Consider the following 25184-nt stretch of genomic DNA (forward strand, 5'->3'; position numbering starts at 1 on the left):
GGCTGGATTTCTGTGTCTTTGATCTGATGCGTTTGTGCGTGCGTGTGTTGAACAGTGACCACGGATCTGGTGAAGGGCGCCAAGGAGAAGCAGCTGTCAAGGGCCCCGTCAGGATGCTGCTCAACATCACCACTAGGAAGTTCCCCATTGGAGAAGGTAGCAACCTCCCTCTCTTTGCCCTTCCACCCGATCCCATTTGCTTAGTAGCTTTGCATAGTATCTGGTCCTTACATGCTCACAGTAGCTCTGGGTCACTATGTTTTTGTTGATAGCTGACTGTTTAGGGAATTTTCGTGACGATGATGATGTTGTGCTGGGCAGAGGATGTGAAACATTTAGACCGCTGCGGCCTTTCCGGTCTTTGATGATCTAAAATTGAGCTTTTTAAAACTAATGCCTAGCATGCTATCAACGTTTTTTTGTTCTCATCTAGAGATGCAGCTCTCTGTGTTGGTTTGATATAATGTAGAGGAGTTGCATGTGAATCGTTTGTCAGCTAAGCATATGATGTTACAAGGAGATGCTACTGAGATTTACGTCGTTGAAGTATCTTAAACCGAGCTTTTTTAAAACTAATGCTTGGTTGATCTAATTCTAGTATATTAGTTGGCTATGAGAGTCTACTGTTGTTGGTGCTGTGTTGTCATTTCTTTTTACGTCATTGAAGAATAAAAAAGATAAGCATTTCTCTAGCCAATGTGTGAAGTAGCTGCTGATGTGTAGTCATCGGCTGGACCTATGCATTTCATCAGAAGTCAGATATAGCTTGGACTATACTTCTGAATAGAATTGAAAATTTTCTCTTTCATTTATTTGTCTTCAGTTCTTTGGATCAAACGACTCTCTTGAACACATGTTCGTTAGTGTGGTGATGGTTAAACAACTGCAGCAGATCGACGTTTTTTTGCATTTTTTCATTTCTCAACCTTGGATAGTTTTCCAAAAATAAACCCCTAGATTCGTTACCATTCCTTTGATAATAATTTGTTGAGGTTCCTAAGTATTTTTTAGCAGTAATAAACATGGCTTTTTCATGTTGCAACCCAATAGGAGCACCCCTATTTGTCTGTGTAATACACATATCTGCTCTGCTGCTCTTAGTTTTAACTAGCCAACGCAAGGATGATGCCAACCATCGATGTTAGATTTATTATCCATGTTGAAGTGTAGAGCAACAGCAGGTTAACACGTTTTATTTGCCCTATGCAATTCTGTTGTTTTATATGCCCTTTCTAGTATTGTACAAACTGATGCAAGCTGATGCATTCCAGGCATAAACAAATTATTCTATAAGATCTCTAAATTGATGCAAACTTAGCAGTAGCAGTAGTATACTTCAGGAAGTTCTGTTCATTATACTAATGCCTCAGCAACAGTATACTAGTGTTGCTACAGTTATCCATACTTCATTATTTTGTTATCCATACTCCTAGCTGCTTGTGTATCTGTTTATTATTCTGTTCATTATTCTTTTCCTACTTGTTTATGCTAGAAGATATTGCTTTCATTGGCAGCCATGATAACATAATTTCCTCTCTTCTATAGGAGCTCTAGGCTGAACAAGTTCGAAGAAGGGAACACTTCATCTTTGTAGCTAGTTTTATCTTCCTGGGTGTTTTATGTTCCTGGGTGTTTACTTCATAGATGTTCCTGGGTGTTCCTGGGTGTTTACTTCAGAGATGTTTCTGGATGTTCCTGGGTGTTTGCACTTCCTGGGTGTTCTAAATTCCTGGATGATGTGAACTAGCACATGATTGTAATATATATAATATACTCATATTGGTCGCCATTTATGAAGATTTGTGTGATTGAAATATTGGAAATGTTGATTATTTATTGTTTTTTGAGGATTAGATCATTAATTGCTGATACATCAAAATGAAACAAATACTATTTGGGCCCTAAAAAGGCACAAATCAAACAATTCAGGAAAATGAAAAAAATCGCTTAAAAATCAATTGTGAAAAGCTGAAGGCCAAGAAAATAAAAAGGCCTAGGCCCAAAAATGAGAAGGCTTAATTGTTGGGCTTGGCCCATCTACCTAGCCAAAATTAATATGAGAAAAAACACAAATAGGCCGAATTGTTGGGCTAGGCCCATGTAGAAAATCGAATTGGACCGCGCTGAATCTTGTGCCACGTCAGATTGCCACGCTGGATGCCTACATGGCCTGGGGAGGTTGCTAGTGACCAAAACGCCACAGTAGACGTATTTTGGTCATAAACGTCTACGACCATTCCTGAAGAAAGGTCGCTATAGTCAGTTTATGACGGCCAGCTTTTGACCTTATGTTTTTGGTCACAAAAAGGTCACAAATGGAAATTTGTGACCATTCAGTGACCAATATGGTGGTCACAAGTTGACATATTTCTTGTAGTGGCTTCGGCTTCTGGACCTGAGGCCTGTGCTCGATATGATAGTCAAATTGTGGACCAGTAGCAGGTGGAGGAAGCAGAATGGGCCATTTGATAGTGACCAGCTGATCATGATCATATGCTTGCTCGATGGTGTGTGGCCGTGGAGGCGGTACAGGAGCAGTGGAAGTGGCAGTGGTATTGACTTCTGGCTGGAGATTTGCGTCAGGAGCAGCATTGGCTTCAGGTGCAATCACTTCTGGCACCACATTAACTTCAGGCGCCATAGTAGCTTCAGCCATGACAACGTCATTGGCTTCAGTATGGGTGTTGGTGGTCGCCTCAATGTTATCAACCTCCACTTGAGTAGCTGGAGGGTCGGACACGTTCTCCTCGAGAACAACTTCAGGGTTGGTTGGGAGTGTAGCAACACGTTCTTCTTCATGTCTTGGCTCTTCTTGTTCATTGGCTGATGCAGCCGGAATATCTTCAGCCACTTTGGCTTCAAACTCGGGGATGTTCGCAGTAGGAGAGGCTTCAGGAAAGACTTGGCATGAAATGGATTGGCGCTCTTCTCCTTTTGGAACACTTGACAGAGTGACCTGTGGCCTTGGTCCTTTGGTAAGCCTGCGGAATGCTGGCGACGCTTGTGAAGATGGAGTTGGTTGGGCCACAAAGTGATTGTCTTCAAGCACCAGAGTGGTGACTTGAGGTGGGGGAGTACTTGGTGATTCTTCTTGATGGGGGGAGTCTTGTGGGTGATCAGCCCATGAGTCATCCTGAGCAATTGGCATCAATGGACGACCAATGTTGATGAGTTCGCTGTTCGTGAGAACAGGCAATGATACCACATTGTGTTCGATCTGAGGAAGGACTTCATCATCTTCAACATTGTCTTGATGGCCAATGTCTTCAACTGCGGTGAGGTCAACAGCTGGAATGTCTTCAACTTCAGGAGCCTCTGTGGAAGTAGGCTCTTGAACTATCAATTGGCGCTCACTATGTTCAGACGCAAGACGAGCCACTGAGATCGGCTCGACAACAAGGGGCTCTATGGGAGCAACCCGATCTTTCTTCTTTGTCTTTCTCTTTTTCGACGGTGGAGCATCGTTAGTGGTGTTCTTGGTATTGCGCTTGCCGGCTTCGGCTTCAGCTGCCCTTGTTTTCTTGAACTCCGAAGCCACTATGGGGACCTTAGGCTTTGAGCCTGTCATACTGGCAGGGAAGACAATGTGAGGTTCTTCCTGCCTTGATGCTTCAGGTGGGGCCACAACAGGCTTCTTCTTCTTCTTGGCATCCATTCTGGGGTCGATGCCAGGTCACCCCAGAGCCTTGCGCTTTTCAGTTTCATTGTAGCCTTGAACACATTTGGCAGCCAGGTGTTTCATGCGCTCTCAAGAACCTTTAGCTTCTTCACGTTTCTTGTGGAACGCCTCCTTGAGCTCATGCAGCATGACCTTGAAGTTTTGGATGCCTACCAGGTTGAGCTTAGCCATGTGCTTCTTGAACTGAACCTTTTCATAGTCAATCTTGTGCTTCAGCTCAACAATTCTCTATGCAAGAGCCAGCTCAGGAGCAATGGCTCCATGGAAGGAGACGCTGAGGCCAATTGGGAGTTGAAGATCATCAAAACTGAGGTCTGGGCTGTCGAACTACTCATCAATGAACTTGTACAGGATCTCCACATCAAAGAGGGGGAGATCATTGAAGATTTACGCCTCTTGCTTGCTCTTTATAAGAAGCTCAAGGGCATCATCACCAAGACCGTCGTCGCTAGACAGATCAATGGCTTCGTTCTCATTCCTCAGAACGGTAGCATGGGTCAATGCTTGACTAGTTGGTTGCATGGACTTCTTCATCCTGTCAGACTTGGAGATGTGAGAGAGATCTTTAGACTGCACACTGGCTTCAGGAGGTGCAGTGGCCAGATGCTTCGCCCGTGAAACTTTTGGTGCAGAGGAGGGCTTTGAAGCCTTTGGTTTCTTTTGCTTCACAGGCTTCGGTGGTGCAGGCGCTTCGTCAGAATCAGCGTCATCTACAGAGTGATCCACGGCTGCCCCTTGAACCTGAATGTGAGTGATGAGACCTTCAAAGTTGTAGAAGGGCCCAACAATATTGGGTTCAACATCGCGTGTGCCGTCGACACGAGGAGTAGAGGGACCGAGGTTGAAGTCTAACCCAAGCGACTTCTTGTTCTCTTTGGCAGAAGTTTTGGCAAACTAGAAGTTGCGCTTAAAGAGATTTTCTTCACAACACCATAACAGAGAGGATGGGTCGGCATTAGCAGGCTGAGGTCCACGGACCATGCAAGGGTAGAAGCCTTGAGAAATTGCTTCAGACTTCGACTTGGGCAGAAGACCTTTGTATATAATATCTTCCCAGGGGCCCTTGATGGCATTCTTTTCAGCATATTCATCAGTGACAAATTTGTACTTGAACCATTCCTCTGCCCAATGTCTTTGAATCCATTGGATTCGGTTCTTGCGTTCTCCATAGGTCTCTTCTAGATCTGACTTGTATAGCTCATAGAGATCCGACGGTAGGTCCTTAGCAGTGTTTTCAAGGCGCTGTCTGCCGCCCTTCCTGACTGATTTTTCTGTCACCATGAAGTTCAGACTGAATGGCTTCAGAACTTGCAAAGGCTTTCTTTTGTTGTTCAGACAGGAATTAGCTTCGGGAGAATTGATGTGATGCTGTAAGAACTCTGAGAATGAATGCAGACTATGAGAATCAAGGGATTCTCCCACGGACATGTACCTGTGACAACATTAGAGATGCGAGGGAAGGGGAAGAGGTCATATGCATTCTCAGAAGATTTTGAAGATAAATCAGTTTAGAAGACATTGACCTCATAGTGCGAAGACATTCACTCATATGTAGAGAGTTGGTTCCAGATTTGTACGAATCCACGGATAAGTACAAGTGAGGAATCTAACTACTTTGTGAAGCATAAGTGAACATACTAGGCATGTTATGAGATGCAGAAAAGGATAGATTCAATTTGTTGGGACAGAAACAATGTGAGGTTGAAAAGGATGAATCTATCAGATCAAAAGGACTGTAAAAAAGCTTTTATTTACCACTCAAGGAACTGCTAGACGTTGTAGAAGATGAGGCCGAGCAGTTCGGTCTTCCATGCCCTAACTTGGCGACGGCGGAGAAGATGATGTCCGCGGTCGGCGTGAGGACGGCGTCAGTGAGGTCACGGCAGCTAAGCGCTTCGTCGCCGGCATCGTCGAGGGCTAGCAGTGGCGCTAGGGTTTGTTCTATAAGGAGAAGTGGAAGAAGAGATAATGAATGGGGTGTGGCGTGTATTTATAAGGATAGGGACGGCACAACGCTATTACGCAGGTGCCCCTGGAGGTTCACATCTAAAGGACACGTGGCGAACATGCAACACACTGGAGGTTGTTCCATGTTCCCACGCATGCCTGGATTGTCGGGTGGTCATTCCTGCTTCTCCGGGTTTCAGGAAAAAAGGATTGAGCATTTAAATCAGATTTAATGTTTGTCTCTGTGTGTTCTGCTGACAAGGACGCAGAGAAGACATTCGATAGTTTCAATAGAATGCATATGATTTGGATAGATAGAGTTTGAGGCAAAAAGCATAGAGAGGTTAGGGTCCGATGACATTCACTTAGTTCAAAAGATTCAAACGAGAAGACATAGCTATAAGTGAATGCTGTAGAGGACAGAACACTAATATATGTATATATCAGAATACAACCAAATCAACATAGTGAAGATAAACATGAGGACATGTTGAAATTTGAAGACAAACCTAATGCGAAGACATAGCAAATGTAACGCCATGAGAAAAACACTTCAAACAGAACAATTTTGTGGTGGCGTTACCCACCGTATAGGAAGTGTTAGACCCAGACACGGCGCACAATTATCGTGGCACTCCGAAGTCAAATTTCGCGTTAATGTATTCACTCTTAGAATGTAATTCTCCATTGATTGAAGATATACTTTACTTCGTGTGTTGCACATCTAAGTCATCAACATGCATAAGTGTTAGGATGTGTGCCTGATCACAGGACATTTGAGGATTCCAAGATATTTAGCTCACACTGCAACTTGCAAAACCTTTTCTCATCCATGGGCTTTGTGAAGATATCTGCCAGTTGCTCTTTAGTGTTGACGTGTATGATATCGATATCTTCCTTCATGACATGATCTCTGAGAAAGTGATGATGAATTTCAATGTGCTTTGTCTTTGAGTGCTGAACTGGGTTATTGGCAATCTTGATGGCACTTTCGTTGTCGCAGTAGAGTGGTACTTGTTTCAGATGGATGCCATAGTCCTTGAGTGTTTGCTTCATCCATAGAAGCTGAGTGCAGCAAGATCCAGCAGCGATGTATTCAAATTCGGCAGTGGAGAGTGATACACAGTTCTGCTTCTTTGAAGACCAACAGACAAGTGATTGTCCCAGAAAGTGACATGTGCCTGATGTAGACTTCCAATCTACATTGTCACCAGCATAATCAGCATCCAAGAACCCAACTAGATCAAACTCTGAGCCCTTTGGATACCATAATCCTAATATTGGGGTGTAAGCCAAATATCAAAGAATTTGCATCACAGCTAAGTGATGCGATTCCTTTGGTGCCGCTTGGAATCGAGCACACATGCAAACACTAAGCATAATATCTGGCCTATATGCACATAAATAAAGCAAAGAACCAATCATGGAGTGGTATACCTTTTGATGAAACTCTTTACCATTCGCGTCATGACCCAGATGACTCTTGGTTGGCATTGGCGTCGTGTAAACTTTGCAGTCTTGCATTGCAAACTTCTTCAAGCAATCTTTGAGGTATTTCTCTTGAGATATGAAGATGTCATTGTGTTGCTTCTGTATTTGAAGACCAAGAAGAACTTCAGCTCACCCATCATGGACATCTGATATTGCTCTTGCATCATGTGTCTAAACTCATCACTATATTTTTGATTAGTGCAGCCGAAGATAATATCATCCACATATATTTGGCACACAAACAGTTCACCATCATATGTCGTTGTGAAGAGAGTGGGATCCAAGGAACCAGGTTTGAAGCCTTTGCTCTTCAGGAAGTCTTTGAGTGTGTCAAACCAAGCACGAGGGGCTTGTTTGAGGCCATACAGTGCCTTATTGAGTTTGTATACCATATCAGGGTGTTTTGGATCTTCAAACCAGGCGGTTGTGCAACATACACTTCTTCTTCAATCTTGCCATTGAGAAAGGCACTCTTCACATCCATTTGATGCAGAAGGATGTTATGATGATTTGCATAGGCTAGCAGTATGCGAATAGCTTCAAGCCTAGCCATAGGAGCAAATGTTTCATCGAAGTCAATTCCTTCAACTTGAGCGTATCCTTGAGAAACGAGACGAGCCTTGTTTCTAACAACTTTACCATGCTCATCTTGCTTGTTGCGATATATCCATTTAGCGCCCATGATATTGTGTTTACGAGGATCAGGACGCTTGACCAGTTCCCATACATTATTCAGCTCGAACCGTTGAAGCTCTTCTTGCATAGTTTGAAGACAAATGCAAAGTGCCCATCGAAATTTCCTAGCTGTGTTGCCCTTGAACAAGTGAGTGGACCTAGTGCATTGATGCTATGAATTATCTTCTCAATTTGTACTTCATTTGTAACACGAGGATGAACTGGACAAAGATTTTGCTCTTGCTGATCATTGTGATCATTTGGAGGATTGTCTTCAGGCTGAGCATTGTCTTCAGGTTGATTAGGTGCAGAAATGATAAGTTCTTCTTCAGGCTGTACTTCAGACGGTATGATTTCTCCAGTTCCCATAAGCTTGATGGATTCACTAGGTGGAATTTCATCTAGCACATTTGGCAGGTGCTCTATTTGCGAGCTGTTAGTCTCATCGAACCGCACATCCACGGTTTCAACCACTTTATAGTGAAAGAGGTTGAAGACTCTGTAGGAGTGCGAATCCATTCTGTAACCAAGCATAAAACCTTCAAGTTCTTTTGGTGCAAATTTTGAAGTGTGATGTGGATCCTTGATCCAACACCTAGCACCACATACTCTAAAGTAACTGACATTTGGCTTCTTACCAGTGAGGAGTTCATAGGATGTTTTCTTCAGAAGCTTGTGAAGATAAACACGGTTGATGACATGACATGCAGTATCAATAGCTTTAGGTCAAAACTTTCTTGGTGTCTTGTATTCATCGAGCATCGTCCGAGCCATCTCAATGAGTGTTCTTGCGTTCCACGATGCCATTCTGCTGCGGCGTGTATAGAGCTGAGAACTCATGAGTGATGCCCAATGTATCAAGATAAGTGTCGAGGACGGTGTTCTTGAATTCAGTGCCATTGTCACTTCTGATGTGCTTCATCTTGACGCCATAGTTGTTCATGGCTCGATTGGCGAAGCGTCTGAAGACATCCTGCACTTCAGTCTTGTAGAGGATTATGTGTACCCATGTATATCTTGAATAATCATCAACAATGACGAAGCCATAGAGATAAGCAGTAGTAGTTAGAGTAGAGTAGTGAGTAGGGCCGAAGAGGTCCATGTGTAGCAGTTTGAAGGGTTGAGTTGTTGTCATGATTGTCTTTGAGGGATGCTTGGCCCTCGTCATCTTTCCACCTTTGCAGGCACCACATAAGTGATCCTTCTTGAACTTGACACCCTCGATGCCTATGACGTGCTTCATCTTTGTGAGAGTATGCAAATTCTTCATGCCAGGATGCCCTAGCCTCCGATGCCAGATCCAGCACTCTGAAACTTTTGCAAGAAGACATACGGCAAGCTGTGGTCCTGCTGAGAAATCTACCATATACAAACCGTCTTTGTGATACCCTTCAAAGACTAGAGACTTGTCAGACTCCATCAGAACAAGGCAACGATATTTTCCAAATATCACAATCATGTTCAAGTCACAAAGCATTGAGACAGACATTAAGTTGAAACCAAGGGATTGAACAAGCATCACTTTATCCATGTGTTGATCCTTTGAGATTGCAACTCTACCTAGACCCAATACCTTGCTTTTACCAGTATCAGCAAATATGATGTGACTTTTGTCATATGGATGTAAGGTTGAGTCCATGAGAAGACTTCATTCGCCAGTCATGTGATTAGTACATCCATTATCAATAATTCATTCTGAAGCAGCTGGTGTCATACCCTACAGTGCAGTTAGGGGGATAGGCTTCACGAAGAGGATTGTGAAGCATAAACATTTGATGAGCAAGTGGATTATGAAAGCTTAGGTCGATGTTAGGACTGATAGGACGAACAGCAAGCGACTCGGGAACAAAATACATAATAAGACCATTTGGGCATTTGATCTTGCACCCTACAAGATGTTTTAGGTCCCCAGCAATAGCATCAGACACCTTTGATTTCCGGTTGGAGACCTTTCCCTGAAAAAGAAAGTTAATTCTTCTTACCCACCCACATCTTCAGGGGTGTCTTAGAAGCAATGAGTCTAAGTGCGGCATCTGAGAACTTTGGCTTTGGAGCCCTAGCAAATAGCCTTGCAGGAGGTGAACAGTACTCATATGAATAAGCAGAATAGTTCTTAGTTTTATGAACATAGCGGTTTGAAGAAACACGCTCATATTCATAAGTCTGAGTATGGTTTCCCTGCAAAACATTGGCGTTAGGGTGACTCAGGTGAGTCCTCTGTCTGTATGAAGCCTTTGGACCATATGAAGACTTTGGTCTGGGATTTGTCTTCTTCCCAGGCGGTGTCATGATGACATTCACCGAAAGATTCTCAAGAAAACTTTTGGGAACCCAGATCTTCTTCATAGGTGGCCCATCCCTGCAATTAGTACCAATATACCTGGCAAGCACTTCACCATTCTGATTCATAAATAGTTTATAGTTTGCATCAAAGGATTCATCAACAATAATAGGGTTAGCACAAGTGAAGCCAGATAAGGTGGATGGATCCACTGAAGGTCCCTTTGCAGCAACCCATGTGGTCTTGGGGTACTGCTTAGGCTTCCAGTAGGAGCCATCAACATTCATTTTCCTCTTGAACACAACACCCTCTTTCCTAGGGTTTCGGTTCAGAATCTGCCTTTTGAGGACATCACACAGTGTCTGATGTCGTTTGAGACTTTTGTACATCCCTGTTTCAAGCAATGTCTTCAACCTAGCATTTTCATCAGCAATAGTAGTGGTATCCTCAGCAGAGGGGTTAGTTACCACATCAGCAGTTGAAGATATTGCAACAGTAGCAGCAGTAGAACATTCAGCAACATAAGTAGGGCTATCACGCTCAAGGCATTTTAGACATGGTGGTTCAAAACCTTCATGAGAGGGACTGATCTGTGGAGCGCGAAGTGACTTGTTTTCCTTTTGAAGATCTTCATGAACTGCTCTCAATTTCTCAAGTTCTTGCTTCCTTTGAAGATAATCATAGCAAAGCTTTTCATGAGTTGTTGAGAGCGCTTCATGACGACTTTCAAGTTCCTCATACTTAACATGGAGACTTTTTATGTCTTAAATTAAGGACTGAGATCGAGTCATTTCAGCGTCCAACAGGTCATCGCTTTTGTCTAATAGTTTTTGAATATGTTCCATAGTTCTCTGTTGTTCAGTTGCAAATTTAGCAAGTGTTTTGTAGCTGGGTTTGGAATCACAATCAGAGTCATCTTCACTAGATGTTTGATAGTGAGCTTTGCGTGAGTTTACCTTGGCATCGCGTGCCATGAACTAATAGGTGGGAGCGGAGTCGTCCTTGTCATTAGCATCAGCGTCGGTGACAAAGTCATTGTCTTCAGTGTTGAAGATGGACTTGGCAACGTAGGCTGTAGCCAGACTTGCAACGCGAGAGTCGGACTCCTCCTTAGAGTCCACCTCCGCCTCCTCAGACGCAGACTCCTCCTCTGAATCCATTTCCTTGCCAACAAACACATGAGCCTTGCCAGAGGAGCTCTTCTTGTGTGATGAAGACTTGGAAGAAGACTTTGAGTATTTCTTCTTCTTCTTATCATCAGAATCATATTCCTTGCTCTTCTTCTTCTTGTTCTCATTGTCCCACTGCGGACACTCAGAGATGTAGTGACCAGGTTTCTTGCACTTGTGGCATGTTCTCTTCTTGTATTCATGGGTAGAGGCTTCATCATTTCTTGAGCCGGATCGAGAAGACTTTCCGAAGCCTTTCTTCTTGGTGAATTTCTGGAACTTCTTCACAAGCATAGCAAGCTCCTTTCCAGTGTCTTCAGGATCATCAGAACTGCAGTCAGATTCTTCTTCAGAAGAGGAAACAACGTTTGCCTTCAAAGCACGAGTTCGGCCATAGTTGGGACCGTAGATCTCTCTTTTCTCAGTAAGCTAAAACTCATGTGTGTTGAGCCTTTCAAGTATGTCAGGCGGATCGAGTGTCTTGAAGTCAGGGCGTTCTTGAATCATCAGGGCTAGGGTGTCAAATGAGCTATCAAGAGATCTCAGGAGCGTCTTGACGATTTCATGCTTGGTGATCTCAGTAGCGCCGAGAGCTTGAAGCTCATTTGTGATATCAGTGAGGCGATCAAACATGAGCTGAACATTCTCATTGTCGTTCCTCTTGAAGTGGTTGAAGAGGTTGCAAAGAACACTGATCCTTTGATCTCTCTAGGTTGAAACGCCTTCGTTGACCTTGGAGAGCCAGTCCTAGACTAGCTTCGATGTTTCCAGAGCACTCACACGGCCATACTATCCTTTGGTCAGATGCCACAGATGATGTTCTTGGTAGTAGAATCCAGTTGAACGAACTTCTTGACATCAGCAGTGGTGACACCTTCACCAGCCTTGGGAACGCCATTCTTGACGACATACCAGAGGTCGACATCAATGGATTCAAGATGCATTCACATCTTATTCTTCCAGTAGGGATATTCAGTTCCATCGAAGACGAGGCAAGCAGCGGAGACTTTGATTATCCCTGCAGTCGACATAGCTAAAACTCTAGGTGGTTAAACCGAATCACACAGAACAAGGGAGTACCCTGCTCTGATACCAATTGAAAGTGCTAGTTATCGACTAGATGGGGGTGAATAGGCGATTTTTTTGAAAGTCTTCAAAACATGGAAGTTTCGAAGACAAACGATAGAAATGAACCTATAAACATGCAGTGGAGGGTAGACTACACTAGGAAAGCCATAGTCAAGTATTCAATGAAGTGAAAGCACGAAGACTAGTAGCAGCTAGGCAGTATGGATCAGGATGGAAGATAGTATGAAGCCAATCAGAACAAACAGTCACACAGTGAAGACAAATAGATAATGCAAATAGGCAATGACTTCACAAGGACCAACTGTAAATAAAGAGATGGGAAGGATAGATCCAGTTGCTTAGTGAAAAAGATAATGATTTGTTGGACCAGTTCCAGTTGCTGTGACAACTGTATGTCTGGTTAGGGAGGCTGAGATTTAACTCAGAAGACGGTGTCTTCACCTTATTCCCCTTGAGCTAAGGACACACAGTCCTCGCCCAATCACTCAGGTAAGTCTTCAAGGTAGACTTCCAAACCTTCACAGACTTCATTCACCGGCGATCCACAATTACTCTTGGATGCTCAGAACACGACGCCTAACTGGCTGGACGATTCACAGTCCTCAAGTGCAACAAGTCTTTAGATCACACAGACAGGAAGACTTCAGTGATGCCTAACACTCTTTGGCTCTGGGTGTTTAGGGCTTTGTCCTCGCAAGGATTTCTCTCTCCAAAGCTTTGGAGGTGGGTTGCTCTCAAACAACAAAAGTCGTGCACTAACTCTGAGCAGCCACCAATTTATGGTGTAGGGGGTGGGCTATTTATAGCCACTAGGCAACCCGACCTGATTTGTCCGAAATGACCCTGGGTCACTAAGGAACGGACACGTGTTCCAACGTTCAGATTTGAAACACACGTGGCAACTTTACTTGGGCTACAAGTAAAGCTGACTCATCCAGCTCTGGATAAGATTTGCTCTCATTGTCTTCGCTCAAAGACATAGGATTTTGGTTAAGCATCACTTCAGTCACTCTGACTTTGTTCACTGGGACCCCACTTAACAGTACAGTGGTTCCTATGACTCAACAAAGAAGAAAGGGAAACAATGAAACAACTAAGTCTTCGCGCTCCATAGTCTTCACGCGATGTCTTCTCTTGTCATAGTCTTCAATGTGAATATCTTCACATACCACCTTTGTCTTCAATGTCTTCATACATTTTTTGGGGCCATCTCCGGTGGGTAAGCCGAATCAATGAGGGACTACTACCTATGTTATCCTCCAATTCTCATAAACACATTAGTCCCTCAACCAAGTTTGTCGTCAATACTCCAAAACCAACTAGGGGTGGCACTAGATGCACTTACAATATGTTATATGGCAGCGGTGATGACGATGGTGGTATGTGGCAGTGGTGATGACGATAGTGGTATATGGGAGCGATGATAAAGATGGTGTGGTGACGGCGTGACAACCTGTGAACAGAACTCGAGACTGTAAAGGGCTAGACACTAAGGCAAGCAACTTGACACGATGATGCAACCGCCAATTCAATAGAGCAAAATAATCAAAATACTATGCAAAGGTTCAGACTGGTTCGGATGTGATGAACTAACCCTATTTTTTGTGGCTTTTCGTGGACTGTAGGTATGAAGAGCAGACTCGATCTAAACTACGAGAAACTGTAAAATCTCACCAAGCAACCTGGAAATCTGATACCACTTGATAGAGGCGAAGGTGTCCCGTCATTCGATGATAAGGTGATTATCGTTTTGGTGGAGTAGACTTTGACGACCCGACTATGAACGTGTGAGGACGTCGCGCCTTAGCAATCATTAAACCAACTCCGAAAGGTTATTGACCACACCGGAGCACGATCAACCCGACCACGAGGGTCTGTTTCCTGCAAGCAAACGAAGAACAAGCAAGAAACTAAGATTGCAATCTGGATATTGCGAATATAAGATGAAAGCTTTATTGATCAATGTGGGGTTCTGTGACGTCTTGGTCAGGTCGCTGAACACAAACGAAGTACGTGAAGTTATAGCTACGATGAAATTTTAATCTAAACAAAACCCAAAGTCTAAACGGTGCCCTAAGTGCTGTATATATGGAGGAAGAGGGGGAATTTTTTGGCCCTTGGAGGAGGGGTCCGAAACCAACCCTAACTCTTGTTTCCCCACACATACGGACTCTAAAAACAACCTATAATCAAGTATTTTGAAATTACATGGGCCTGGCCCAATAATAAGGTGACACGACACCTAGAATAGCCTCTGGATGAAATTTATGACATGGCGTCTTCTATATTTCGTCCAAGGCTTGATACACTAATTATGGTGGCTTTAAAGTCCTATAATCATCACTTGTAAATCCGTTCTTGTTCCCCTTGCGCATGCCATCATCTCCATGCTTGAACTTGCTCCAAGGTTCATCTTTCTTGTCCAAGCTAGGCCCTTCATTTGTAAGCAAAACAAATGTATCCAATTTAGGCAGCATCATATTCTCATGAACATTAGAATCCTTACCAAGAAATGAAAGTACCTGGTAATTTAATTGGCGTGTGCGAGCTCTAGTAATTGGTCCAGCATGTATAGCAGCAGGGGCTGTGGGTGTAACAATGGTATGGATGTCCTCATCAGAAGGCTAAGGGGTTATCAAAGCAATGGCAATAAGTACACGAAGTGTCGTTCAGGTTACCATGCTTGCTTACGGTTGAGGGTGTCAAAATAACGTGATTGTTGTCGATGTCGTAGTGCATGGTGTTTAGTACGTTGGCGAAGATGCCGCTGCATCGAAGTCAGAGTTGTCAAAGTCGCGGAAGTCGTCGAAGATGCGCAAACTTTCTATCTAGGCCGGATGTTCCGGGCAAGACGGAAGGTCCGGGGTCTGGAGGTTCCGGGCGGGGCTGGAAGGTCCGGTGGTCGGAAGGTCCAGGCGGGGCCGGAAGTTCCGGGGGTCATGATTCTGCAAGAAAAGGAAATCGAGGATAGTGGATTTGGGTGGAAAAACTTCGGCAAAAACCCAAATACGAAGGGGAAAAGAAAAATTTTAGGTGGATGGAAGGGTGGGGAAGCTAGATCTACGTGCCACACACGAAATCCATGGATCAAATCCAACAAAACTTCATCACACCAACAAATCACGGAAAATTTGGAGGACTATTTTGTGGGGATTTCCAAAATTGGGACGAATCACAACAAAATTAGGCTAGAAAACAAAGAGTGAGGCTCTGAAATCATGATCAACATGGCTCATGATACCAAGATGATGTAGGGTAGAACCCTAGATGGCTGATCTTTCATGAAAGGAGCGGATCCCATGATGAACACGAAGAACACGAGGGAAAAACACGAGGGGAAACATGAGAGAATCACTCAAACCAACAAGATTCGGTCACACATATGCTAGATCCTCGAAACACAAAAGAGATACAAGATCCATGAATAACAAGGGACGATACAAGTGGCACGATCTTCTCCGTGAAGAGGTCTTGAGGGGTCTTCCCGTTAAGGGTCTTGAATCCACTTGGGGGATTTTCTCCGTAGAGGCCATGAACTCCTAAGGAGAAGGGGATCAAGTGGAGAGCAAAGTTTCTCAATGAGTTACTACTTAGCTAACCCTAAAACGTAAGTAGGAGAAGAGTATATATATAGTCTCGGGCGTGAAAGGGTACATCAGCCTCGGCCCAAGTCATTGCGCGCAAGCAAGGCCAAAAGGTCCAGGTGCCGAAGGTTCCAGGGAGTGTCCGCCCTAACCAGAGAGTTGCCATGGGAGTAGTTGGCCTGGCGTCTGGCGGCCGGAAGGTCTGGGAGGGCCAGAGGTTCCGAGGGCTGGAAGGTCCGGGCCAGGTTCCGGGCCAGTTACGGGCTAACCAGAGAGTTGGCACGCCCAGGCTAGTCTAGGTTGTCGGAGGCCGGGGGCTCTGGGTTGGCGGAGGTTCCGGGGGCCGGAAGTTCCGGGCTAGACAGAGAGTTGACGCATGTCTCTTCTTCTTCAGCTCTCGTCACTGTGGCTTGTGTGTTGTACCTGATCACACATAGCGTCTCAGACTTAGGCAGTAGCCATGTCTCAGTCGATCGAATGGGGAACTCAAGTAGGAGTGATGTCACCTCAAATTTAATAGCACGAACTCTTGCTCTTATCATGGGTCCATTTGGAGCTTGGATAGTCGAGGTAGGGTCCATGGGGATGACCATGGGATGCTCCGCATCAGTGGAGAAGCTATCTCTCACCACAAGACCACATCCTTATCACATCCAATGGTTCAACAACAGCGGCAAGGTTAAGGTAACATGTATTGTTCGTGTGCATTTTAGTATCCCTACATATGTTGATTCTGTTGATTGTGATGTGGTACCTATGCAAGCATGTTCCTTGTTACTTGGTAGACCATGGCAATTTGATAAAAAAATCTATACACCATGGTAGAAACAATCAGTATACTCTTGTACATAAGGATAAAAATATTGCGTTGCTTCCTATGACTCGTGATTCTATTTTGAAAGATGATATTAATAGAGCTAATAAAGCAAAACTAATGTAGGGTAGAACCCTAGATGCCCGATCTTTCACAAAATGGAGGGAATCCTATGAAGAACACAAGGGGAAACACGAGGGAAATCATGAGGGGAACGAGATGATACACTCAAATCAACAAGAAACAATCACACATGTGCTAGTTCCTCGAAACACAAAGAGATACATGATCCAAAGTCAACAAGGGACGATACATAGGGTCAATGTGGGGGATATAGATTATCGGGAACTTATCGGTCGACCCATGATAAGGGGTAAATCGGCCAGTTTATCGCCATGTCGGCCGATTTATCGCCATATCAGCTGATTTATCGGCCTATTTATCTTATCGGTCTAACAGCGGTAAGCGATAAATCGGCTGATTTATCGACATATCGCAAGATATCTTGAACAGTGCATAGGGTAACTAGTTCAGCTCCGTGAGGAGGTCTTGAGGGGTCATCCCATGAAGGGGTCTTGAATCCGAGGTGGATCTTCTCTGTAGAGGTACCATCTCTCTCGGTGGAGTAGATCCGGGTGGATGAGCAAAGCTCTATCTCAAATGAGCTAATCCTTTTCTAACCTCAAATGGTGGAGGTGGAGGAGTATATATAGTCTAGGGCCATGAAGGGGTAAGTGAGGGATACATGGGCCTCGGTCCGTTACTCTGTGCACAGACAGGCGTCGGTCGTCCGATAGGTACCGGACGTCCGGTGGCTTGCGAGGGTCCGGTCGTCCAGTACATGTCGGACATCCAGCGTTTTGGCTCGGGATAGGTGGCACCGGATTTCCGGTCGGCGTTGATCGTCCGTTGGCTGACGAGTGTCGGACGTTCGGTATCTGGCGGTCGTTCGGCCGCTGTTGACTTCAATAGCGTCAAGTGTTCTGGTGGGTGGAAACTCCAGCCGCCGGATATCCGGTATGGACTGATCGTTCGGTGGTTGTCGGATGTCCGAGAGATGTAGCTTGCAGGCAGCTCCTTCTCTTGCTCCGACTCCTCGCCGTCTTGTCCAATGCTCCTCGCTGTTCCATGGTCTTCCTCTTAGTTCCTGGTCATGCAAAGCACATATGTCTGAGGTAGTAGCCATGTCTCTTGTGTGGAAAGTGATGGTTTGGAGAGGAGCGAGTTCACCTTGCGTCTAATGGCGTATACTCGAGGGCTCATAGTATGTCCTCTTGGGGCATGGGGAGTAGTCGTAGTGTACATGGGGATGATCGTAGGATGCTCTGCATCATCTCCCCCCCTTGGGAAAGATCCGACCTCGGATCGTGATCCTCATCACCATGGAAGCAGTTGTTGTGGACGAACTTGTAGTTGGACGTAGAGGAAGGTATTGCGCAATCCAAGTACTCCATGGTGTTTCCGGTATGTGGTACATGCAAAATGAGCAAACACAAAGTACACTCGGAAATACAATGGATAGCGCACACAAGGTGTCCATCAAGTAAGTATGAGTCCGTTCGGCAAGATTTTTTGTGACAAAGCACATGAAGCTTAACACAATAATATAGAATAATATGCAACGCACTCATGGGAGCAAAAGCATTTGTAGTATGCACAAAGGTGTTGGGAATGTGATTAATGCGACCATTGTGCAAAATGATGTCATAATGGGACGATTTATCAAAAGCATGAACATGGTAATTAGAGCTTAGTGTGATTATGTTGTCATGCAATTCATGTTGGACAATTATCACACCCTATTTTTCATGCCACAACACTTAAGCTAATAAATCATGATAAAATGTGGTTTGACAAAAACTTTTGAGTGTTTTGGACCTTGCCTTGTTTGGATTTTGTCTGTTGTTTGCAAGTGCTCTAAAAATCAAATAAATCCTCCAACTCCTCTACTTCATCTCCTTGCTCCAAACTCTTGAACCAATGATCATGCCATGTGTATAGAGCAATATAGTATTTTCTTACAAAAATAATTTGGCCAAAAAGTATTTTCAAAAATTAGTTTTCCAAAAACCCCTGAATTAAGATTTGTACTGCAAGTACTTAATTCAGGGCAGTAAAAAAATCTTTCCAAAAATATGTTTGACTCCTATTAGATATAGGATACCCATAAACCATAAAAATATAATTTTAAAAGTTATTTTCCTATTTTATTTAAAAGCTTTTTCTTCAGGCCAGAAATGGTCTTTAATAGGAATAAAATATTTGACAAAAATCAAGGAAACTCAGTGGACATATATTTTCCATATATAAGAGTTTCAACACATGGTCATGTTCAAAATATTGGTCAAATCCCTCAAAAACCCTTTCTGGATATTTGAAGCTTTTGAAATATTTACAAAGGAAATATTCCCCAAAAATTCCAAGAAAATTCTAGCATGTCACATATGACATGTTTGATGATCTTGCCAAGTATCATGTCATGGAGAATAGTATAACCCCATGAAATCTCCCCAAAACCATTTCTGTCCATTTTGAAGTTTGAGCAACTTTACATTGCCAACCATGTCCAAATGTTCTCAAACCTTGTGAACATGCTCAAATGGTCTAATTATTCATCTAGACCAAATGGCACAAGTTGGAGAGAATGTTATCTTGCTCAAAGTGCCCCAAAACCCTTCCTGTTCAGAACCAAATTTGAACAACTCTACATTGGCAACTTTCTCCTTTTGATCTCAACTTTTGTGGACATGTTCATAACCTCAAATGATGACACTACACCAAGTGGTGCATCAAGGAGAATAGATTTGCATGACTAAATCTTGGTAAAGCCATTTCTGTTGATTTATAGGGTTTACCAAAGTTACATTGGCTACTTTGCCCAAATGAGCTCAAACTTGGTGGAACGTCCTACTTCTATGTGCCATTCCATCCTGTTAATTCTCATGTCAAGTGGAATTAATTTTCTTGCCCAAACCAGCATCAAACACCTTCTGCCATTTTACTAAAACCCCTGTTTTGACCTCTTCCACTCTTCTCCATGGCCTCCACTTTTTACCACAGCCCCTCCTAGACCTCTTCTACCTCCAGTAACAATGGCTGCATCTCAGATCAATAATTGAGGGGTGAAACCACCTCTTTTACCCCTCTGGACAGCCCTTGCACCCCTCTTCCTCACCTCCCTCCTCACTCCAGTGACCACACAAGGCATCCAAGTTTTTCCCCATATTATTTACTCCTCCCTAGAGCTACCAGACATGCTTAGCCATGCCCACTTTGCCAAAAAAATGGCCTGCCGAACATTTGCACGCTCTGGAGCGCGCTACAGTGCGCTCCCGCACTGTAGCCGCCCCCTGCCAAGCACCTCCGGCCACCTCGGGCCTCCCTAGCGTGCCCAATGAGACGCCTCGGCGTCCGGGACACGGCAGCTATTCGGCCCCCTCCTCCCTCTCTCTCTCTCCTGCCCCTGCTCGCACGCGCACCAGCCATCCGAGAGCTCCAATGGCCGAGCTCACACGCGCGATGGTCTGGCCCTCCCCCGCTCCTTCTCTCCCTTCCCCTGGCCGTAGACCATATCTACAAACACCCAGGACACGCACACACAAGCCCCCATGACCCCTAGCAACGGCAACGACCTCGCCGGCGCACTCGTCCACGGTGCACCGTCACCCCGCCTTAAACGACCATCCCGAGCCCCTTCTCTGGGCACCGTTCGCTCTCTCTTTCCCCCAGCGACCTCCTAGAGCATCCAAATCCTCCTCCAGTGCCTCCCTTCTCCTCCTACCACCGCCCGGCTGCCGCTTCGCCTCGCTCAAATTCGAGCAATGTCGAGCACACCTCCCTCCCTTTCCTCCACACAAAGACTCCCCGTGGTCCAGCGAACCTCCCCACCTCCTCGAACTGTCGCGGGGATGCTCGAAGGCCGAGAGCCATAGATGGCCGACGACCTCCCTCTCCACCGTCAAAGCTGCGGTCACCTCGGCCCCCTCCGGCGGTCGTGACCTGCACCAGCGGATGCGCCGCTCCGCGCTGAGCTCGCCTATAGGCGGAGCGCCGCGGGAGAAGGCCGGAGGCGCCGGCTACCGCCGGACGAGCACCGGCGTGCGCTCTGCCTCCCCTACTCTGCCTCGAGTGGGACGTAGAGGACAACCGCCCCGCCAGCTGGCATGGGGGCCCCGCCCGTCAGCGGCAAAGGCGACCGAGCCGGCCCACCAGTAGAGTTAAGTGGAAACGGCTTCGGGCCGATCCGCTTGCCCCGCTGGGTGGCGCCCTCCCGCAGTGCGCCTTCGGCGTCACCTCCTCCCTCGCGCAGCCGAGCCATTGGGCCGAGCCCAACAGGCGCTGTTTAGCTGGGCTTCGCCCAGTGCGCTTTATAAGGTTGAGTCCCTTTCTTCCTTTTTCTTTTCATAAATATTGTAAAATTCCTAAATAATTCAAATAGACTCCAAATTTGATGATTCTAATTTCTGTAAGTTCATAAATTCCCGATCTATCACATGGTGCAATTTGCACATTTTTCCATAAAGATTTTCTTCACAAACATTTATGAAATCCCATTTCTCCATTTCTGTCATAAACTTTAGAAAATCACAGAGAGCTCAAAATTGATCCAAATGCCAGGATTCAAATTCCTAGATGCTTCTAAGTTCATAACTTAGTTTATGAACATTTTTCTCAATACTTTCTGTACCACACAAAATAATGAGCCATTTCTTCATATTTGTCAACCTTGTAAATTCATAGGAAAATCATTTAAACGCCAAATCCAGTGAAACCAACTACTAGATGCTTCTAAAATCATGATTCGTTAAATGGTTGCCTTTGCTCATTTTTCAAAAATATATTTCTGTACACTTCTTGCAAATCCATAAACCCCTTGATTCCGTCATATCAAAATGTTTAGAAATATCCACTGACCCAATTCCAATGAAACCACTCTGGTTAATTTTCATATAACCAGAGATGTCCTAGAAAAGTCAAATCAATATTTTTGGAGCACTTTTATTTCTGCCTTGTTGTGTTGCTTATTATGGTTGCTTTCAACGATAGTTGACGAAGTAGACGAAATGCTCGGAGTTGAGATATTGGAAGACCTCGAAGACTTTGTTAAAACAGGCAAGCAGCCCTTTGACCATGATGAACCATTTTACATCATGATGGCATTTTCGTTGCTTCACCGAGTGCATGATATACCTTGAATGGCAACCTTGCTAGGCTTGTCTCCGTTGCATACTCCATTGATACTTGCATTTTCCATGACTCTACCCTTGCTTAGAGTTGTGTTGGTGGGTTGTAGAAATATGCTATAGTTAATGGCTACGCAAAGTGGGTCAGGGTTATGCATGGAAAGAAACAAGTGTGGTTTGACATACTTGCAAATAGCCTAGTGGGTGCCACTAATGCCCCTGGGAGATGATGATGAACTAGGTCACTACTTGGTGGAGAAGTAGTGTACCGAGGCTCGATAAAAGTGTTGTTTACAGAGACGGATTAGATTTAAGATTTGTCGACTGTCCCAACCTTACATGCGCAACCACTCTACCCTTATATGGGAAAGGGCATTATTGATTACCTAGGCCGATAGTAGCTTGGAGCCCACATTACTAGTGACGGGAGATTTGTTGGTGCGCTCTCTCGGGACGGGGTCATGCCAGGTAGGGCGGCCATGACTGTTTTCACAGGGCACCGGATACACCGTTGTGTCCCCTCTTGGATGCTACGATCTCGAGTGAGTCTCGTATGATGTATATCGAGAGGATACGGAACAACGAGTGGACTCCTTGTTAGTGTCGTCTAGGGAAAGATAGTGATCGGGTGCTTACCCCGGGTACTTGAGGTACCGCGGGTCGTGGATGACACGAAAGTTCCCCGGATCTTGTGGGTAAAGTGTGCAACCTCTGCAGAGTGTAAAACTATTCGAATAGCCGTGTCCACGGTCAAGGACAGTTGGGTGGTGCTGCTTAGACTACGTCCATATGTTTCTGACAAACAACATGGTTTGGTAAAAATATCGACGTGATTCGTGAGGTAGTCATGATGAGCTTGAGCATGAGTTGTTCATAACTCTCTCTCGATGTTGATGTCTGTAACCTCCTGATACTTGTTGCAGACGCATTCATATTCTTGATAAATGTTGATCATACTTGCATGAGAAAAACTAGCTTTCCGCAAAAATGCCAAAATTAGTAGTAGTGCCTTGCATAATTATTCTGTTATCACCCTTGGGTTGCTTGCGAGTACATTCAAAGTACTCATTGGCTTGCCACTGGTTATTTTATTGGCCAGGCATGAAAGAACATGATATGAAGAAGAGTACCTCGGTGACGAACATGCGAGCTAGGATGCTTCCCAGTCAGAATGCCTGTAGGGTTAAGGCAGATGGCATGGGTCCAAGTTATCGACGAAGATTTCCGCTGCGATGTTATACTCAATACTTGACCATAATGGTCCTACTTGTGTATGTATGGATGTAAGACTCTTGTTATTCAGCTTCTGTGTGTTCAGTGGGCATTGATCTCTGGGATCACTGTACACATGCATTCGGTGATCACGACTTATGAGTCGGGGTCCCCACAGAGCTGGTATCAGAGCCATCCTGACTATAGGAAGCCTTAGTTAGCATGGTCGTTAGATAGGGTAAAATTATTTCTAAAACTATTACTAGTTTTCAAAACTATCTATACTTATCTTCCCTTCTTAGTTTTTCAAAAACTAAGGTATACTTTCCCCATTGATCTCTTCCCCTTCAAAACTTTTGGTCGCTAGAACCCTTATGCCCCAGACCACTGGATTCCTTGAAACCCTCGTGGATAGTCTAGAAGGAGGATGCCTTGTCAGACATTCACCCACATCTTCTGAACACAAGATTGGCGACACCAACAGAGGATACATCCTCGAGGAATGAGGACATGAAGACCTATAAGATGGTGACACCCTTGACACCGCTCCAAGATGATGCAACCTTAGCTAATGATGATCAGGGCATAAGAAATGCAAGATCATGATATACCTTGCTAATAGAGTAACCATATCCTTACCATTGTTGCATCGGCAACCACCGGTGGATGAGAACCTAGCCATTTGGCCCTCCTCACTATAGTGAGTAGGAAAATAGTTCTATTCATCCCCCGCTCTTGGTGTCGATGTTTTCATCAACGTAACCGACATGTTGGACCTCTACTATTCCTTGTTAATATCATTGCATAAGGGATTACCTACTTGGTACAGTCGACACCTTAGAAGGCAAAAGGGGTCGTCATGATTAAGAAGACAACAGAAGACCGAGTCAATGCCTGCTACGAGGAGACACCTTCACCCCATCACTTCAAAAGGCAAGAAGTTGTTGAAGACTCTTCAGGCTCAACCCAGATCGTTTCATCGAACAACTACAAGAGACGTAGCAACACCTGAGGAAAACTCAGAAGACTGCACGAGGTACAAGGCACGACTACTGAGTCCGAGAACCCCTAGGGTAGGATGAGTCGTGTACCCCCCTATGCATAGTCGAGTCCGTATGATGGTTCGAATAGAACCATGATTGTGTGTTGCTTGTTTTTTTGATTGTGTTCTGATATCAGCCACCCTTTTGCCCTAAGCAACTAGTATGCGGCTATATCACATGCCTTATTTTATTGTTTGTGTTTGGCCCTTTCAGCCCTTGTTTGTTTGCACTTGCACTATAGAACCCCCTTTAGGCATTCCCCTCCTCTATGATACTTTTCCCTCTCATCTCTCTCCTCAACTGAAGACCAGCAAGACAAGCTACACCAAGGATTCTACCTCGGCAACCAACTAGCGATGAAGACTTCTGCTACAATCTCCACGACCAAGTGCAACCCCGTAGAATTATGTTTAACCCTCCAGACTAGAAATCCATTCCTAGACCCTTCGAGACTTCACAAGATACCCCGTATCGAATCTTTAACCGTGTGCTTGACCCACAGAATTGCAAGAGAACCAGTTAAGCCTCCGTAACCTTGCTTATCACTGGGCTCATTATGGAACTAGTGGACGTAGTGAGCAAGCACATTGTCACCCTAATATAGCACAAGAACTGACGATGCCATGAGGAAGACCAATTTGAGGATATAGGAATAGAGGACAAATGACTTCATGAGTTTGTATCAGTGACCCTGAGGAATTATCTGAGACTTTGGTAAATCATGAGTGATGATTGGATTTGGCCTATACGAGATGATGCTTTTGATGGTATAAGGTTATTTGTTTGAAGGACTAGATAGACTATTGGCATCTGAGAAACCGTGCTTAAGGATAAGATAATAAAATGTTCACTCGCACACTAGAATCCTTGAAACCCTTAAGCCCTACTAAGCCATAACATGGTCAGGTCATTACCATAGGTCTTGACTCTAAATCGAGAACACCTCGGACCATACTCAACCGTGACCACCACCAATACCCCCAGCCTACTTTATGTACCCCGTGAACAAAGTTTTCA

The 25184-nt window shown here is 44.7% G+C and overlaps 1 pseudogene; it reads left to right on the forward strand.

Annotated features, from left to right (window-relative positions):
• Nucleotides 1-498: 498 nt before the first annotated feature.
• On the forward strand, nt 499-582 carry LOC119290249 (annotated as a pseudogene).
• The last annotated feature ends 24602 nt before the right edge of the window (nt 583-25184 follow it).

This window comes from Triticum dicoccoides, chromosome 4A (genome assembly GCF_002162155.2).
Source record: "Triticum dicoccoides isolate Atlit2015 ecotype Zavitan chromosome 4A, WEW_v2.0, whole genome shotgun sequence".
NCBI classification, from domain to species: Eukaryota; Viridiplantae; Streptophyta; class Magnoliopsida; order Poales; family Poaceae; genus Triticum; species Triticum dicoccoides.